We start from the raw sequence: 16,720 nt of genomic DNA on the forward strand, positions 1-16,720 counted from the left end.
TTTTTTTAGGGCTATGGGTAATGTGTGTGCCATTAGAAAGAATGATTTTTTAGGGGAACAGTGACTTTTAATGCAACTTCGCCAGTGTAAACCTGCCGGAGATGCGCGGCACCGGCCGCGAGCTTTTTCAGTTGCTGAATAGCGCGACGGCGTACGATTTCGGATCGCGAATACGAATGCGCGAGCGATCATCCGATTCTGCTTGATGAATCAGGGGCATTGTACAATAAACCACGTCCTTATTTCATGCCACCATGGTACATGTTAGTTTTTTAAAGACTAATACGGTCTAATTATGACCACATTGTATGCATTAGACATCAGTATATTGTCAGATAATCAGTTTCAGTGGTGGTGAACATCCATGTGCAAGCATGAGCCTGCCATTCTGTAACAATGTGCTAATGGAAATCTACAGTTGGGGCCCCACCACCCTATTCTGTTACTTACACTCAAGTTTAATGAGTAGTTAACAGAATCTAAGTGCCTTGTTAGCTGGTTGGTTAAAGTTTTACTATTTAGCCTTGACTGAATGTAACCTATAAAATATGCATAGCCACATGCTGACCACTTTGACTGCTGGTACACAGTGTCAAGTCGGAAAAAAAAAGTTTTTACGGTGCATTGTTACTCTGATAACTTGCTAGCAAAATGTCTTGATGGAAATTGCTGTCATTTAGCTTATAATTGCCAGGAATTTTCAGCTGATATTTTTCCCAAGAAAAACATGAACTGCATTGAAGTCTGTCTGGTTCAAATTCTCTCCTTGTCCACTGAGAAGCGAACTCATATTAGAAGCTAAACGGCTGTGTACGCAGACAGCCTGATCTGCATAATAAGATGGCGAGAGTCTGCGCCTCCTTTATTTCTCTACCGATTTAAGTTCTAATTTTATTTAGCTTGAGAAGGGCACGTCAGTCACTTATAAAGAAAACTATTTCCCCACAAATAAAACGAGATTTCTCCTGTGCTAAGTGGCTGTGGACAGCTCTGAAATACAAACATATTCCCATTATGTTTTTTTTTTCCTTTTTTTTTTAAACTGTTTCAGTGGAACAGCAGTACTGGGGTAGCACCAACAAAGAAGCTGGTGACAATAAAGAAAATCAAAATTCATTTATTTATCTATTCATATCTATTCAATTTTTGGAATGCGGCTAGGTAGCAAAGATAGAGCACATACAGAAAAGTAATGCAGAGTAGTTTTCCTAAAAAAAAGTGTGTGTACAAAGTGTGTATTATATCTATCTATCTATCTATATATTTATATATATATATATTTAAAAAAGTTTTTTTGCTTCAATTTACTGTAAAAATTGGGATAGTGACAATAGGGAAATACAAAATGCTATTTTTTTGCTCCATATGAGAGTTTAATGGCAATATGTTTGTTGTGCTGCACTCCTAAAAAAACACAATAATCAAAAAAAAAAAAAAAAGGTAAAAAATAAATTACCCACAGTGTGTTCAACATTGTGTGTTTCAACACAACAAAAGTAGTGTAAATTTAACCAGAGTACATCAACTACAGTAATCCTAGGAGATAGAAACTAAATGATGTACAGTACATCTGAAATTTGCAACTAATACCATCCTGGATGTTCCATTCTGACAAGTGCCCAGTCTCTGCTGTTGAGAAACCCAGGATACTACCACCTCAATTCTTCACTGTAGGCAGGAAACCCTTAAATGTATTTGATATCCAACTCCCAACTTCTGTCTGTCCACAACTGTATCCCTGGGATCTTTGGATAGCACCTTGCCACCAATAGTCAATTGTTTGATTTGAATTCCACTACCAAGCAATTGCTGAACAAATCAAAATTCATACAACTAACCATAGATGGAAGCTAATTGTGTAGCCTGGTATACAATGGAAAGGAAATTATTTACACTCGATTTATAATACAAATATTTTTAGGAAGGGGAAATCCTTTATCCATTCCAGTCATTTATGGGGGCAAGCTGCCAGTGTCTTCCTTTGTGAAAGTTTAACTTTTCCTAGGGTCAATGCCTCATTGATGTCCTCACTTGATCATTATGGCAAGTTTTTCCTGGTACCCCCAGAGCTTAGTTTCATTGTATGAGAGGCACACAGAGAAGACTTTTCTGACAAAAAAAAATGTAATACAGATAACCGCAAGTGGTGTTTTCATTTTGGTATGACTTTTCACAGTTTAGTTTCTAAATGCAAACACATAAATATATTTATTGAACCTTACCATTGCTTAGATGTTGTAGCTGTATTGGTTTTTTAGGCTTATTTTATTACCTGGTAATACAACAATACAAATACATTTCCTGGTCCATATTATCTTCAGTTAATTCTCCATGAAATCTATGGCAGGAGCAATGGTTGTCACTCACCTGGATGCATGCACATGTCTTATGTTCAATATTTGGTGCATTGAAGGGACTAGTAGTTCACACAAGAAACATAAAGTTGTAAGTTGTTAGTTGCTTTACTTTTGGCTGAAAGGACAATTCAAGACTACTTTCCTTCATAATTTCTGACACGGTCGAACATGTTTGTATTCATTGTTTCATTCGAATGAAACCACTACATCACCACACTTCAAGGCAATGTTTCTCAACCAATGTTCTCTGAAACACCGGTTTCCAGAGATTGCTGTGGTTCCTTGAGCAATGTGAAGTTTGTGCCTTTAAGGTCTGTTTACTATACACCAATGCTCTTTTTGGGTATTTGTAAGGGTGACATTCTTTTCACTTGCCATCAATGTAAGAGGAATTCTTCCACTGACCACCACACTAATGTCCTAAGATCTGTGAATGTAGTAATTATAGCCACTGTTCCCTGTGACCTGAATGTTATTTCAAGAGATGTTAAAAACTTTTAGAAACACTGATCTGTGGTCTCGTAGCCTGCAATATATAACAGTTTTGTTTTTGGATATTAAATAGTAATTTCCTTAAATCAAAATGAACCTCAAAGTAACACTTTACAGGAGGAACTGTAATGACAGTTTTGTAGAAATTCCACCTAATCTGACCTAGAACTATTTCACCCAATTGCCCACTTGGCCTTGATTCAGTTCAAGTGGGCTGATATTATTGCTGCCTGGGTTACAAGAAGTTCATATTGGGAGTGACAGTACTTCTTCTCTCTTTTTCCCACCTATTCTGATTTAATATTAACCCAACATACCCAAGATTGACAAAACCATTCCCCTTCCACCTTTTTCCATTCCCACCAAGTTTCTTCTTGGCTCAACAGATCTTTGAGTGGCTGCACCTTTCCCCACCAAGCTCTGCCCTGCTCGGCCTACTCCTGTTCAAGCTCAGCCAATACCTCCTCACAACTTCTGCAGAGTAGGTATTCTGTAGGTGTCCCGGGACGCTCTGCACTCCCATTCAAAGATGCTTCACTCTTTTTTTTTAAAAGGGTGTTGCAGTTAAAAAAAAAAAAAACAATATTTTTACTTTATATAAAAGGATTGTCTACCCTTTTATGTAAAGTAAAAATTTGAGTTTAGGTTAGCTTTAACAATCTTTAAAGGGGGCTACTTCAAGTGAACCAGAGGAAATATGTGTATTTGTTCAGTACCCTTAACTTGAAACACCTCTGCGATTCTGTTCACCAGATTCTGCAAGTATCCAACTCTTTCAGTTGTGTTAATACTTGCTTACTACAAAATATACAAGGTGACTGGTGGAACCTCTGCACTTGATCCATCTGACTGGCTCAATTCATGAGCTACAAGGGGCAATATTGTGGATCCATCTAAAGATACATGACTGTTTTTTTTACAACTAGGGAAATAGGAAAGAATCGTATTTAAGGCTTAGTCTACACGGACTGTTTCCACAGCGTTTAACCTGAGGCTTTAAAAGCCCATGTTTAAAATTACCCTGCATTCCAATGGTCTAATCTACACCAGGGTGTTTTAAAAATTAAAGCGCAGAGTTAACGCAAGAAAACTTGTGTAAACACAGGTAAACACGTTCATTGATTTCAATGGGAGCTTTTTCCAAATTTTTCAGCGTTTTCCTGCATTTATAATTGCCTAAAACGTAAATGCGGTAAAACACGGCATAGATGTTTTCCAGTTTTTTAGGACAGTTTAAAGGCAAACTTTGAAATGCTAAATAAACGAGGTAGGAACGTTTACATGCGTTTTTAAAACCATCCATGTAGACCCAGCGTAAACAAGTATTTTTTTAGTAGGACAAAGACTGCACTGAAAATTTTTCTTTTTGTAGTAAGCTACCTCTGTTATAAATATACACAACAGTACAATATAAGCAGCTGAAAGCTATATAAGATAATGCTATATGCCATTCACTTTTACTGGCCTATAAAAACACAAGCTCTTTATTAACTTTTCTGCTGTTAGATAAATATATAATTTTTCCAGCTTGTATCAGTCCTTTGAACACATAAATCCATTGTCTTTATTCTAAATGTAAAAACATATACCGGTAAGATGATATTTACCATGAACATATTCAGCACTGATAACTTAACTTAGAGATGGTTGTTGGTAGTCAGAGATAAAACAACCAATAAACACACATTTTGCACTCAGGGTAGTTACTTTAAAGTAAGTATGTCACATACATAGACAATGTAGATTGCACATATTTAAAAAGTATGCAAAAGCTAAGGTTGCCATGCGTTATAGTCAAACTAATCAGCCAGACCAGAGATATGTTCATGTAGATTACATTATATGCAAATCTAAATATTTCCAGGAAAAATGTTCAGGTTGATTTCACTTCTTTTTCTATTTGGAACCTTAATATTTTTAGCCCAAAGAATGACAAATTATTCCTGCCATGTTCCCACTTTGTGGTCCATAAAAAATTAAAATGCTAAAAAAGATTGGTCTTTTTTACTAGATTAGTTTACCTTTTAATTAGATTTGAAAAGTGATAAATGAACAAATTGTCCAGACTGGATAAAAAGGTTAGTGCAATATAATACTTTTTACAGTTAAAGTGGAACTGTTACAAAAAAAAACATATACCACTTATCTTTACAGGTGGAAAGGCGTTGATTCTGTGATTCTAGTTGAGACAGTTCAATCTGCTGATGTCACCCAATCTCATATTGTACAAATATGGGGGGACGTGCTTCTGGTAAAATGTGTGCACATGTATGAAATCAGCACTTCTTTTTTACAGTAGAGGTAGGCCCGATCTTAGACATGCTCAGAAGGAGGAGCTCACAACCTTCCTATATGTGCCGGGCAGACAGGTATCCCTGAAAGCAGACAGCTTCCTATTCAGTCCTTACTGCCGTAGCAGTAAAGACAGAAAGTAGGGGGCCTCTCCTTAAAATAGTAAAATAAAGGTAAAAAAAACACATTGTTTTACCTTAAATTATCTACCCTTTTATATAAAGTACAAAATGTGATGATAGGTCTGCTTTAAATAATACTTTTTTATCGATATGTACTTTTTTGTAGATATGCACCCACAAAGAACAACTGATGAGGGCAGAGTGAAATACATACTTGGTTCTGAAAAAGGGACAGTCCCTCCAAACTAGGCACAATTGGGGGGTATAGTTTAACATATTCTATGCATGATATTTATCTGTGCAAACGTCCTTTGTTATGTGATGTGAAAAAATCCATGAACCCTAAGACCATCCTGAATTTGATGTCAGCAGCCCCAACAGACTCAAAGCCACCAGTCATACCCTGTGCTATTGACATAATCTATTTAAAGAACCAGGTTTGGAAAGCAAGAAGGAACAGGGTTAGACATTTGCAGGAGACGTGAAGATTTGTATATAATTTAAGCTTCCTATATTTGTGGATTAACTGATTATTTTGGTGTGCTATTTCATTGCTTGTCTTTATTATTACATTTTTGAATGGGTCACATTTATAACAGGTTTACAAAACTTCTACTTTTCAAGGTGCATATTATGTTGGTGGCAAGTGATTTTTTTTCTTTATTGTTGTTTGAAGTAATTGTGAGAGCAAATATCTATCAAACCAAACCATAAATAAGTAATATGATTTTACTTCTCTAGTGCATTGTATCAAAATCTCCATGGGGCTTCAGTTTTCCTGGAGGCTTTTAGACCTTAGTGGTCCATGTTTCAACTTTACCATACCAACTATTACAGGAACAATGCAGAGGTCAGATTTCACATCAATGTAGAGCGAAGGGAACAATGATGGATCACAAAGTTATCTATAACTGTGTTTGCACAAATTGATCAGTACTTGCCTTAAGGACCAGGCAAAATATATGAGTACAATATACTGACACAAATACCATGGATTACAGTGACAGAAAGTCTCATGTATGCACACAACCAAAGGCCAGCTCACAATGTCATTGTTAGTCAATAAAAAAGAACACTTCTGAAGTGTTCAGAATTCAGAATCAGCAATTCTGATACCTAGATTTGACCTGAATGAAGACTAATAATGAATTCACTTTATTGGGAAACACTGGCTGGTTATTTTTTATACTAATAAAAAATACATTTATTTTTTTATTGAACCTGAAGAAATCATAATTCTCAGCATATACAGGCTGCAATTGTTATAGACAAAAGTGTAACAAATATTTATAAAGTATAGAGAAAGGGGTGTCAGAGGGGTTTGTATATTTAATCCGACAATCCTGTGATTTACCATTTTAAAGATAAAACAGTTTAGGATTGCACAGAGCTGAACAATGATTTTTTTTTAATTTTATATACAATTTCTGTATTGTAAAGCAATTGTACACCCCTATTTACTTGCCCTATTGAGAATTCCATTAATATATGAATATTAGGTATTGCTCTAAAATTAGGGTATTGTATACATATTTATTGGACCTTTAATTCATGTAATTTATTTGCTTGTTTATCTTTTTTCTTGAGAAAATTTAAATTACATATAGATTTTAATAAGTGGATTTGTCCAAATATCTTCTATGCTTGAAAATTGCTGTCCTGCTGCAAATCTCACAAAAGAATAAACACAGATGCTCTTCTTAATTTTAAGTTTAATTTTAGGAATTACCTTGTGAATTTTACTACATACCAACACCTTTGACAAACACCTGGAATGGATTTCTTAAAAATCATTTGCCTTTAGGTGGCAAATGTTTTCAATCCTGGACCATATCTGTTTGTTGGATCGCCCAGGTTCTCCTATCTTCTCCAGGATTCAAGAGCTTTTATGAATCTAGCCTATTATCTTTGTGCCAGCGTACTATTTATAGAGAAGGCATTTTTTTCAAACCATTAAAAGTAATTTAATTTGATGACTGTATGCTGAAATCCAATTACATTCTATGGGTTGCTTCATGTTTTACAGTATATTTATTAGGACCAGTGAAAAGTTATTGTATTCACGAATTCCCATTCTTCTACCTGTTCTAGAATGTACTGTTTATAATGTTTTTACATTGTTACATCAATGTCGATGTAGGGGCCTGTGTTGACTGGATTCAGTGGGCAAATCATTTGACATCAATTTGAGAGCATTTAGAATTTACTGAAGGTGCAGTTGAACTTCTTCAGTTGCATTATATTTCCCATGGACTTGAGAGCCAGTAAAACATCTGAAATATAAAATGTTCTAGTCTTCATTATGATCCACAGTTCAAGGTGGCTACCTTTAATTTGGGCATGTCTTGTCCCATTGGATGCACAGTTAATAGTGCTCAAAGCCAACTTTCAGTCCAAACCCAATCTACTTGTGTAAGGAGGGTAAACCTAATTACTATAAAACATCAAAGTCCTTCATCTACATTGCTAAGTTATTACCTCTTCACATCATGACAAATAACCAAGAATATCATATTATAAAATCAAAATGATTCAGTTTGTCACCCTTGCTGTAACACCTTCAGAAAATGACACCAGAAATGCTTGATTAGATCACAAATGGTTTATGAGAAAATTACTGGGCGCTTTAATCTGTTTCCTGTCCATCAAAATAATAAATATACAAGACTTCCCTTGTAACTCTCAGTCATAAGATCATACTTCAGTAAATTATGAACTGCACTGTGAATGAATCAATACTTAAAATGAAAAGACATTTGGAAAGCTTTAGTTTCGGATGGAAACATTTAGGAATTACTACTTAAATATATGTATGTACTAATAAGTAGAAATGTTTTTAACCAGTTTTATATAAATAATATATATATATATATATATATATATATATATATATATATATATATTTTTTTTTTTTATATAATATAAATATATAATAATTAAACATAAACTGGAGGGCATTGTGGAATGTGTGGAGGGCATTGTTGTGCACTGTGAGGCAAAAATATGGGGATTTGTAGTCAATTCATCTTACATAGACTGGTTAACACAGCTGGGGTTATTCAAGGGTTCCCCATGTTATAAAGTTTAAGAAACACTGGTTTAGAATATAGAAGAAAATACACTTTTAGATGTTGAATAGGCAGTAAGATTGCACCAAGTATGTCCACTGCATACTGACTGGCTCAAATTGCTAAACATAAAAACAGCAAAACGGCTGGAGACCAAGGTAATGAAACGGCATCCTTGCACCTCTGGGCCATATGTTCCTGGAGTGATGATGCAGAGCAGAGTGGAATGGGGGGTTGACAGTCCTGGACAGGTGATGCACACCACAAGGGCAGCTACAGATCAATGGAGAAGCCAAATCAGAAACAGAGGAACAGCAGCCAAGAAACAAGTTATTGTCAGAAACAGGTGAATAAGAACAAGTAGTGGAGATAAGCAGGATCAGCAACAGGCATGCAGCAGCAAGCAGTGGTCTGAAGACAGATTGGTCAACAACAGATGAGCAGGAGCAAGCCATGGTGAGGAAATAATCCAAATAACTCACAAAATCAAGCTGTATTTACAAAAAAAGTTTGGGTTATCAACTAATTAACAGGAGCAAGCCATTATCAGAAACAGGTAAACAGGAACAAACAGTCTACCTATGGTTTAAAGGCCCTTTTATGGCTATAGAAGTAATATGTAGGGCATCCAGCTCCATTTATTCCCTTTCCATAAAAGCCCACAAAGAAGGGACACTGAAACTTGGGAGTAGGTAGCCTAACTCTCTACATTTGTCGTTGCAGCCATTTTTTCAGCCTTCTTCGTCTTCATTATATTAACATATTATCTTTGACTATCAAATTGTCTCTTTCTTCCACTGCTAGGAGGAGGTCTGCTGACTGTGATCTCAATATCTCTTACAAGACCTGTCAAAAGTGTTAATTCAGAAACCCTTTGTAAACTTTCTAAGCTGCACTATTCCATGCAACTGCCTCATAATGCATATGGTATACTGGCTTGTTACCTTCTTTCTGCTGGGAAAATTATAATAGCGCATTGTGGCTCAACCTCTGAACTGCCTTCATTTTGAGATGGTATACTTGAGATGTGAACAATGAGAGCGTGTGGGGTTTAGAAGATGCAAGTTGAAAAAAAAAAAACAAATAGCCCATCAACTTGAGTTTAGATATTATTACAGCAAGTCGTCTATTTGGTAGGATACTGTCTTATACGGTACTTAGCAAAGTTCAAATGAAAACAAAGTGCAAACTGAGATTTGTATGACACTGACATTTTACCCAAAGCCAGTTAAAGTTACATAACTCTACAGCATTTATACATAATTGCAACAAAAAGCTAAAACATCTAAGTCTATCATGATATTTTAAAGGCATGAATTTAAAGAATCTGATAAAACTGACATAAAAGTCTTTAGCCAATAGTTTCATTTACATCAGGCAAAAATATCAGCTCAGTGAACTTTTCCTAATTAGGCTTCCTGAATATTATCAAAGTATTAGGTTATCTGTTACTATTTTACATTTACATTTTTACATTTACATTCCACTTTAACTGGAATGTAATACTTTTAATTCTACATTGTATTCAAATACATGACATGGGTACAGTGTATGAAGCCTTTCGCTGCTTGACCAATTAACCCTCTAATACCCCTTTTCCCAGAGAAAACACTTACACCATTTCTTGTTGGAAAATTTTGGCCACAGCAGCCCCCTTTATTAACAACAAGTATATTTATTAACAAAACATGTTATCAATAAATTCTCTTAAACAAAAAGGTCCATGAAAAAACACCATCCTCTTCCGGCAACTTGTTGACTCCGATCCACCGCCAGGCCCCCAGACGCCCATACACCATCACGGGGACAGTTAGCAGATCTCCTTCCACCACTTAGCCTCCACAACAACCAAGTGTCATGCAAGGCCAACCTTACTATCCAAACCGTTCCCTTGTGCCCCCATTTCCATTATATCTTCCATTACCCCGCCTTTTACTTTCATGGACCCAAAACCAAATTATGCCCTAACGACTGCTATGACAATAACCTCACCCTTACCTCTAATAAAACAGGGAGGGAGGGTGGGATTGCTCAATTCCTGGTGGGATATTTCAAAATGCAGCCCCTTACCCTGGGACCCCCCTTTTTATCTCATAATCGTCTCCCCCCTCCCACATCTATCAACCAATCTGCACCTCACAATCTCCCGCACTTTCTTATATTTTAATACTCCCACCCATATACACTTGAACTTTTCACCCCTGCAACTCCCCCCCCCCTTCCTAACACCTGCTACAAAGCCCTCGGCCCCTGCCATCTGCCTCTCTGCTTTTTTTTTTTTTTTTTTTTACTTACATGAACTTTTCACCCCCTTCAGCCCTTCAGCCTTCTCCCCTTCCCCTGTCATGAGGCCTATCGCCCATTCCTGCTTAGGCCTGCTTTTCAATCATAAAAAGTCAAATCAGTTGTTGAAAAAAATAATTGGTATATTATATTTAGTCACATCAATAACATCAAATATATAAAGAAATCATCAATAATTACAACCCCTAAATCAAACCATGTTCATTGCTTTGCACATATAGTGACCATGTGATGCAAAGAGTATTTATTCTGGTATATATAAGTATACAATCTAGTACATTTGAAACAATGCTCATGGATATTCGATAAATGCAATTTCCAAGACTTAGAAGACTAACCTTGATTGAAAATTATTTACAGTATATTGTTTACAATGCTCATTAGATGAAGCTTAGATCACACACACAGCAAGAATAGGATGAGTGACAAATTCTTCCTCTTTTTCCATTTCCCTGCTTATTATGGTTTTCATACAAAGTTTTTACTGGAAAGAAAAAGTCTAAAAAAACGACTGCTTTGCTTTATCTGTAAAAAAAACTATTCTGAACTGTGAAACTATTGTATTCCTTTTTTTTTGTAAAATAGATATTTTAGATAAAAAGCAACCTAATAAAACCACTACAATAAATAACAATTGCAATAACCACAATAATCTTCTTTAAAAACATAGAATTTATTTAGCAGTGAATCTTATATTCACCAACATTTTAGTGGTTTGTTTTTTTGTTTTATCATTGAACGGGAAACAAGGGTTGAGTGTTCATTATTCTTGCAGATGATGGAACAAATATCATCGAGTTTGCTCTGCTCTATGGGTTACTCTATGGCCAATGAAGTTGCATTATTCTGGCCCTGAGTGTACACTGCATTGCAGAATTTTCCACAGGTGGCATACATTGTTAATGGAAAAATTTGTACAAATGAGGAATAGAAAATGCAATAGCATTTCCTGGATTTCACTTTTGGTTGCACTTTAAAGGGAGAGAATCATATTTTGATATAGATGTTACAAGTTGCAAACAAATTGCCAACATCTTTGTAGTATCTGTAGCTTCTAAAATAAAAGTCCAAACTTCCAGATTCTCCCACACCCCTAAATCTTTACTGGCATTCGGTAGTGATGAAAGTGCCTACTGAAACTTTACATACATCCTGATGCTGTTGAGGTGCAAGGTCAATAAAATAGAACTAAACCCCCTGGTTATTCACCTGTCCCTGTTACATTGTGGGTGTTGCCATCTTCTTCCTTCTTCTCTTCCTTGTTTAGATCTTTGGCCATATTGACTGATCATTCAGTCCCAACAACCGAAGGGAAAGCATGTGCAGCTCAGCAATTTATACTTAAGGGAGCAACCAGATTCAAATTGTTAAAGTGGAATATAAGTTCTACTTTGAGCCTAAAAATCATTGGACATTGTCCAACAATCCCCACTCCACCGTCCCCCAGGACTACTTTTTAAAAGTGTTTTTGCTGCAAATATATAAATCACCTGAAATTGCCTCTGAAAGCTTCTTCATGGTATGCCTACTGCCACTAAGTTTATTTTTTCTTATTTAATATAATTCTACTGTGGAGGTGCAAGAACCAGTAGAAATGGAACATGTGAGTCTGAGGATTCAAATTTAAGCTGCATAGAGACTGCAGAGATCTTTAAGCTGCATACAGGCATAGAATTTCTGTTGCAGGAAATATTCTTTTGTGATTGTTTCCAGAAAGAGTAAAATGAATGAGTGCTTTTTAGTTCTTTGAAGAGGGGAGATGAGCTGGAGGCACCCCACTGCATCCTCCAACATAAAAATGTACAGCAGTCGTCATTGCTTGATTGTTTAGTGATCCATCAGGATTGGGAAACACTGTACACACATTTGATTTTCATCCGAAATTATCACGAATCTCAAGCAACAATTATCTACCATATGTACAAAGCTTTAAACTGCTGCAGTAGAGAGCTTTTGTAAGTATAGGTAAAACTTATTGTGAACCTGTTGTATAGTTTTAGGAGCAGAAGTAGTAACAGGGTCTCTTTGAAGAGTTTAGATTGCGGACTATTCTGTACTAAAACTCTTTAATTTGTAGTTTAGCAGTCTTCAGTCAGTAGATTTGATTAGAGTGAAATGCAGCTTTGTGATTCAGCGTCTAAACAACTATTGTTTTTAAGATCCTCCATCTGCATGTAGCACGCTGCAGCCTGGCATGAGTCTGTAATACCACTCAAAATTAAATTCATCAGTGTTTTAATTAAGATCTAAATTTAGCTCCTAATTAAGGGGAGAGAAATGCAGCACAGGGAAAGATTATACAGAACGATAAACAAGTAAATAAACAGAAGATTTATGAATCGGACACTGGGTGAGTTATGCTCAACCCAGGAGGAAGAGAATGGCATAAGCAACAAAATACCTTTTTAACATTCTCAAGGAAATGCCTGGATGAAATTTGTATGAAAGATACTTATAAATGTCACTTCATTATGCACAGATCTGGCACAATGCTGACTGAAGGTTAAATGCTGGAACTGACAATAGAACAGGCATACTATTCCTAAGTGACCTCATGAAGTTGATAAGGATGTTATTCATAGGAAGGCCTCTGATAATTGGTTAATGGTCTACTACTGGTCCTTTTGTTATGTTTTATCTGCTTGGTTTGCTGACATTTTGTCTTGTCTGTCTGATCTGCAAAGAAAAGTTAAAAAAGAACTCCAGATAAAGCACCTCATTCAGGAAAGATGTGCTTTATGAATAGCTATTGCCTGTCTCTATTGTTTGTTACTTCATTAAAAGTTCCGATTTACAGTGCATTCGGTCTACAACGGCTTCTGAGGTCCCTCATCATTAGCAAATCTTCTATGTGGACTGTGGAGACAGCAAACTGAAGAAATGTTTGAGCGATATTATCTAGGTATTAGACATCATTCTAAAATAATGAGGAGGCTGCTTCCCCTTTTAGGACTTGCAGGTAAAGGGCAAGATAACTGATGATTAGCCTTCATTTATAATGGTAATATGAAATAATTGTTTTTGGAGCTGTCATTCTTCTATGTTAACATAAACTCAGCAACTTTGAAACTGAATTACATTTCAAAATTAGCAAATACATTCATATGAGGACAAGTCATTTGTTTTTTTATCAAAGCGTCTCTAAAGGCTAGGGATAAGCAGAACTCTACCATGTAAATGTGGAAGAATACATGGGGCTTAAAAGGCAAAGAGGAAATCTTTTTTGGCAGTAATGGGTGAACTACAGTAAAAATGGCAGGGGGAACCCAACACTGCCATGGGGAACATAGACTAATGCAAAAAAACTTTTAGAAAAATTGTTCAGAGGAGAGAGGGTCTTTTTTTGCAGCTTTTCTGGTAATATTGAAAATGCATAAATGTTTTAATGTAAAGTCTTTAAAATATGTTTGAATATTGAAGTTACCCTACAACTTCAATCAGAAGATGTGGAAAAGCTTAGCAAAAGTTTTAAAACACATGGCACAGGAATCACGGGATTCAAAGGACACTTTACACACTGGATCCTGAAAACGAATTATTCATAAAAAAGAATAAAGATTTTTTTTTCAAATGTGTGTGGTGTGTTAATTTTTATGGATGTTTTAACGCTTTATCAGAAGGGGTATATATATATATATATATATATATATATATATATACACCTGTACTCATTTCCTTGGGTCAAGGGATAGATATCTTAGGGACCCCTTATTAAAGGGGACATCCGAATTCCAAAAATATTTCTCTACTTGCTAAACCTGAAAACACAGGAGTTACATTGTGGGTAAAATGCCCTCTTTCCCAAGAGTGGCCCTAACCATCAAAGGGCGTTGGTATGGGTCTGGTTTTTGTTGATAGGAAATGAGGCTTCCCATATTTACCCCCTTCCTTTTCTGGGAAAACATCACAAATTACATTTTCTATGGATATGAGAGGGGGCACACATGCTGGCTGCCCCATTTCAATTAAAAAAATAAATAAAACTAGTTTTAACATATAAATTAACCATATATAAATGTTACCTTTAGTTACATTGTATTCTTTTGTCTGACCAACACATTTATATATAATAGGCTTTTGTGCACTGGAATTTATGATTGTGCAAATTGTGTCACACATACAGAAATGTTTCACATTGACTTAAGACAAAAACACTATTATATCTGCAAGTATTGGAATGCTAATGAAGGACATTCTAGTACTAACTACCTCTTTTTAGCTATATCAAATTTTTTTGTCCCTTATATAAAAAAAAAAACAACTTGAGAAATGCTACAATAGGTCACCATGACCCCATCCTCCCAAAATTTTGCTCTGGCCTTGGAAATTAACATAAAAATTCAGCGTCCAGCAATAGCTAGCATTTGAAAAAGAGCTATCCCTTCCTATATTTTAACATCAACAAATTATATATCTTTTTTTATATTTCCATGGTCATTGACATGGACTCATGGGTCTCCCAAACATCCCCAACAATTATAAGGAAAACTTATGAATCTGACAGGGAAAATACCATAAAAAGGATTAAATGCTCAAACGCCAATTGTAAAAACCAACCCAATGTGTTGTACAATGCACTAGTCAAATACGTCAACCATTATGGGTGGCATGGAATGGCAGATTGTACGTATGTTTGTATTCACTAACTTGTAACTGACATATTCGCACTTCTGGCATTTTGTAATGATTTTTAGACATATTGCTGAAAACCGATACTATTCTGACTTTCTGGGATTTTTTAAACCTCTTCTTTCAAAATTTTTCAAGTGTCTTATTCTTGTGCCCTCCACACATTCTGTTCAGGTTGTGTCTTACACTCTTTTATCCCTTTATTAGTTCTTAGCAGATCATCCTGTACTCATCCCCTTTGTACAGGTTTTGCCCTTGATAGAAAAACACATTTTCAGTGAGGAGATACAATATGTATCATCTTGAAATAGTTTGTAACAAGAGGGTATTCAACTTACAGACTACTGTAATGTGTAATTCTCTTTCAGATCATAGGACAAAAGTAGCTCTTTGAGATTTGAGAGTGCAGACTGAGATGAACGTTTTATAGATACATACAACATCCTTCAAATTCGCCTCTAACGAGATATGCCAGGAGCCAATTAAAGTCTAATTATCAAACCTCTCAGGGAGGAGAAAGTTCAGCTGTGACAGGTCAAAACAGAGCAGATGGAAATCTAAAGATAGAAAGGCCCTCTACTGGCTTCCCTGCATGACAGCATCCTTACATCTACTGTTCTCACATTTATGCAGCAGTCTTTTTGGGTTTAATTACATATCGCAGTTTTGCTGATCATATGGTTACATGCGAACATATCATAATGAACATATGAAAAGTGATCGCCTGCAGAGAATAAAGATAGAAATAATGACTGACAAAATGAGCAAATTTAATGGCAGAAATCTGAAAGAATGACATTTACTTTAAAGCGGACCTGAACTTTGTGATGATTGGCCATTAGAACATCTAATGATACTTTTTGTGCCTAAGCAGTACCAGGAAAGATTTAACTTTTGCTTCAAATTACACCCAAAAAAATAAATGTACTTTCAAGCAGAACTAAACTTAAAACAATGTAAGCAGGCAAGTTTTTTATTGTAGAAGGGGCATGCCTACTTACTTGCATGTTCACAATATTCTATTGCAAGTACACATGCATAGTTCAGTGTAGAAACCTGGAATATCCAGGTGTCAGTAATGAACTCATGTGAATGAAGTCATTTTGGCCTTTCCAATCAAGATAGCCAAAGTCCTGAAGCAAGTAAAGATCGGGCAAAGATGTTGATGGCAGCAGTGGAGCAAAGAGATGTGAGTTTAGTTTCACTGTAATGTGAATGTACCACGTACCACGTACCATGTATCACATGGGAAGTGGTTGTTATTCATGCCAACCCTTTAAAATTTGTAAAATTTATATTCCACATAAGGACCTGAGAGCGCCGTCCTTTAAATGGAGCGGTGTTCTCTTGATCTCCCTGCTCCTCTGCACGCCTAATATCAGACATCACCGGGACTTTGTCTACCTGACATCTGCGAATATTCTCATTTTACCATCAATACCCTGCATACTTGAAG

The sequence above is a fragment of the Pyxicephalus adspersus genome, chromosome 11 (assembly GCF_032062135.1).
Source record: "Pyxicephalus adspersus chromosome 11, UCB_Pads_2.0, whole genome shotgun sequence".
Taxonomy (NCBI): Eukaryota; Metazoa; Chordata; class Amphibia; order Anura; family Pyxicephalidae; genus Pyxicephalus; species Pyxicephalus adspersus.